The sequence below is a fragment of the Megalops cyprinoides genome, chromosome 6 (genome assembly GCF_013368585.1).
Source record: "Megalops cyprinoides isolate fMegCyp1 chromosome 6, fMegCyp1.pri, whole genome shotgun sequence".
Classification (NCBI taxonomy): Eukaryota; Metazoa; Chordata; class Actinopteri; order Elopiformes; family Megalopidae; genus Megalops; species Megalops cyprinoides.
The window spans coordinates 25,886,704-25,891,196 of NC_050588.1; positions in this window are offsets into that span (position 1 = coordinate 25,886,704).

A 4,493-nucleotide genomic window follows, 5' to 3' on the forward strand; every position below is an offset into this window, starting at 1 on the left:
AAAAGCAGCTGTTTCTTTTTAAAGTTCTTATCTGAGTGCCACACAAGGACTGTTGGCATTTTCTTCATTCCCTGCAGTGCTCTGTAAATCATGTGGCTTATTTATAAAGTGCAGTGCGGTTTCACTGTTCATTATTTACGCTGTATTTGTTTTTTTGGGCAGTCCATGAAAGGATTCACCATACACTATATGTATCATTCAGTTACTGTTTCAAATGGTTTTAGGGCAGAATGTTACATCTAGCATGCTAAAGGAAAGAACATTGCATGAGAGCTAATATTTCACTTTTTATCTAACAGTGTTGGAGCTTTGAAATATACATGACTTTTGTGACACGAACAGTAGTAGTGGAAAAAAAAACTAGATGCATATCAACACCCAACCTAGTGTCAAACTTGTATTGTTGACAGTATGTCAACATTGTGCATTTCTATGGAATTGATCCACAAGAAATGCAGTTAATAAACCATCAGCATATGAGATATTCATATTTTGTCTCTGCCTCAGTGAGATGCTGCTGACTAGTCAGTATTGGAGGTCACTGCTGTATTGAAACAAAGGTCACTGCATTATATAACTGGCTCTATGATTCATTAGGAGACTCAAAATAGGCAGATCTTGTATCATCTGATATTTCTAATGCTGTCAAAGAAATACGTGAAGTTGTCCAGCAGAATTATCCCAGCTGCAAATATTCAAGATGCGCAGCTTATTTTCAGAGTAAGCCTCTGCCGGGAGATGTCATGATGTCCGAGAGATGTAATTTATCGTCTGCATGTTTTTTGTATATTTTACCAATTGCATAAAAATTTGAAATGAGTACAGAAGTTTTAGTTTTGCATTTCAAGCGAATAGAGTTAATAATTTTCTTTATTGTAAATTTCATAAATCTTCATGTGAGGTGAGAAGCTATCAGCAGTTGAGTTTTTGTAATTTTGAAATCTTATTTCACTACATTACATTTATAAAGAAAGCTTACAGTGTAAATTGCAAATTTGATTATTTTTTTCTTTAGGTTCTGTAAAGATTCTGTAACACATTGCAATAGCCTACCTTGTCTAGTCTAATTTGATTATCAGAAACTTTTATAGAAATAGTGCCTACATTTTGGGCTGCCTACAACCATAATGACAACTGAGCAGTTTAATGTACACAACAGTAAAGAATGGATTAGTTGATTTTTTTGGGGAAAATGTCTACCAAAGCCAAACATAGCATTGATAAATTAAGAGTAAAGCATGTATGACATGAACAGTTATTAGCATCATTGTCATATTGAATGTTTTATGTAGCACATCTGCAATTAAAATGTGGATATACCCCTAGCTGAATTCCATTAAAAACAGAACACAAAATAATAATTAATACTTTAATAATGTATTAAGAGTAGGATTGACTGGTGAGATCTGAGAAATATATTTATGTCTGTTTTTCTTTTTTGGTGACATTTTTCAACCTTTGTATTTCTTTCGTTTGGTCCTCAGAGTATCAGGTTTGGAATGACTTTACTTCACGATGATGCCCTCATCTCCTGATAACCTGCATTTGCTGTAAATCGCCTTCACTTCCGATCTTTTCTGAAACATCAGATCTCAGGTCTTTGTGTGTCCTTGATGTTAAGGGAAAAAGTGTTTAAGAAGCAACTTAAATTGTTTGTGACCAGAATTTTATGGTTTTACTTTTCAGTCTCTACCGGACACCATTCAGCTCAACATAGAGTGTAGAGAAATCAATACACTCGAAAAGTGGTGAGAGGGGCTTTATCTTTGGACGCTGATGATTTTGTGGGATGAATTATTCATCAGCAAACAGCCATGGACACTGACGGTGAGGGGTAAGCGCAAGAATAACAGCTTTACCTTATCACTCTTAATCTTAGAAGCTGCAGTAATGTAATTCCTAACATTTAGCACTTAATGGTGTGTCAGGGAAGGAACATGATCTAAGACCATTAAAACCATCTGAAACAAGAGCACAAACGGGCACTGCTTCTCAGCCTGTCCCTCACTTAGGACAGAGAAAACTAGAAAACCAGGGACGAAGCAGGGACAGCCTGAAGTTTGGGTCCCGGACGCTCATAGCAAAGTGCACGCTGCTTCAGGGAGCCTTGGTAAGTCCAGGAAGTCTGTGTGACCCAATGCAGTATGACAGGTTTCATGACATATTACTAAATGACAAGCTTTTACTCATTTTGTTTTCTTTTGTTTGCATGTGGTCAGTTTATTAGTGCAGTAGTGAACAACTGAGTTGGCAACCTACATGATATGCGCTATGTCAATAATATTCTTTTGTAAATGAAAAATTATTTGCAGCATCAAAATTAAAATGTTTTGCAACCAGTTTTATATCTTACTGTTATAACTCAGCATGACATTTCATTGTCCTTTTATTTCATTTGTCTCCCATACCAGTATGATGTAAAGCTAGCAGAGGTGGCTAAAGATGCTTGAAAGAGTGAACATTCCGCACTTGGTAATGACACCTATTGAGGCAGCATTAAAAACATTACCGTCAAAAAATTTTCATTTCATGGGACCAGTGAAGAATTCTATTTTGGGGCAGGGGTGCAAGGGCTGACCTTAAATGAGCAGGTGTTTCATGCTTAGTTTTGTAGTTACAGAGTAAGAAATTGTGTGCTTATTTCCATCAATAGTGCTTTCTCTGTAAACTCGATTCCCATTATGTGCTGCACACATGTGAGACATGAGCCATAATGGTGACTGGAAACATGCAGAATGTGGGTCAGCATAATCAAAGGTACACACTTGCAAGGTTGCAGCAACTTCTTTCACCTTGTATTAGCAAAGATGCCAACTGATTTTGCCAGTGGTTTTCCATTGATGATCAAGCACTTCTCAAACAGCAGATGGAGTCACTTTGAAGTTCTGACCTCAGCAATCATAAGGTCTTCATGAATTCAATCAGCCTGCGGACAGGCAGTGTAACAGGATGTCTCAGTGGGGTTGACTTGCAAAGTACAAGTAGGTATGATAATTCAAATCCTATTAGGCAGCTATAATGTTCACATTAGGAGATGAAATAGAATGTGTCTGCCTTTTGATGGAAGAAGCACAGCCAGACAGGAAGGGAAGTTTCAATGGCAGTGCCATTGATCAAACAAAGCTTATGTGATGGCCTTGCATTGCTCAAAACACAGACCATACGGCTATGCCAAATAAAGTATAGGAAACACTAAACTGTCTGAATGAAAGTGGCTTTATTTGCTGTGAGCTTTATTTGAGAGGAGCTTTCATTTTGAAAGAGATCTAGATGATTACAAATTCATTTTCTAGCTCAACATGAGCTTCCAGTTAATGCTTGCTGTGCCTAAGCTATTAGTAGATTAAAGTGAAGGTATTAATTAACTTTCCAAGATATCATCATAATATGTAAAAACTGAAAGCAGGAGCATTATACAATCAGATAAATATGGACATCAGAAATGTAAAGTACGTCCGTCATTGAGAGGATATGGCTTTTCCAGTACAGCTGCAGTGGAGAAAAAAATGATTATAGATCAACTTAAATGTTTTACTGATACTTTCTATATCACATCTCCTCAATCTTTACCTTTTGACTAGCTCTTATTGTCTCACATCACTGTTAAACAAATACAGTACTATATAGTCCAACATTGTTAATCCCCAATGTGAAACCGATCAGTCAGCAACAGCATAAACGCATTGCAAGCATGAAATATTCAGAGAAACAAAAGGGGAATAAAAGGGATAAAAAACGGAAAACAAGATAAGCACAACCAAATAATGTTCAAGGCAAATATACGTCACAGTTTGCTAAAATAAACTGTTACTGAACATAAAATATATTTATGGATGCCAACCCTTCCCCAGCTGTCGTAGAAATGAAAACTGCCTAAAACTGGACCATTAACATGTACTGGAATCATTAAAATACTCTAAAATTACATCCATAAAATCTCGTAAATAAAAAATACATCAAAATCCGATCCATAAAGTCTCCTCAGACTAATAACGCAAACCTGCTCAAATAGAATCATTAAAAAGTTTAGGGCCTGTTGATAATAGGAATGACCACCAAGACCTTTCTGTGAAGCGTCTGGCCACTACAAAATGGGAACTAAATACAGGCGGTGTGTGCTGCGTGAATGTGCTGTGTAATGGGTGCAGTCTGTTCTGCGGAATAGCATGCAACTCCCTTTTAGCAGTAACTTCAAGTAAATCAAAGGTTATGCCACTAGCAGAGCTTGTCTTTATAGTTGATTAATTTGGTTTGTTGGCCTTGTCTTCCTTGACATCCCTAGCCCAGCACATGGAGGCACAGAACATTGCACTAGATGTTAAGCTGTGGCAAACCATGTGTAACATCTTGTTGCAGACATTAAAATACCTAAACCTCCAAGGAAAGAAAAATCCCATTTGCCTTTCCTATGCAATACATACTGTTTTGAAATCCAGTCTAGTTTTTGCTCTGAACATACGCTCATCTGATGCCACTATTTCCACATCAATACT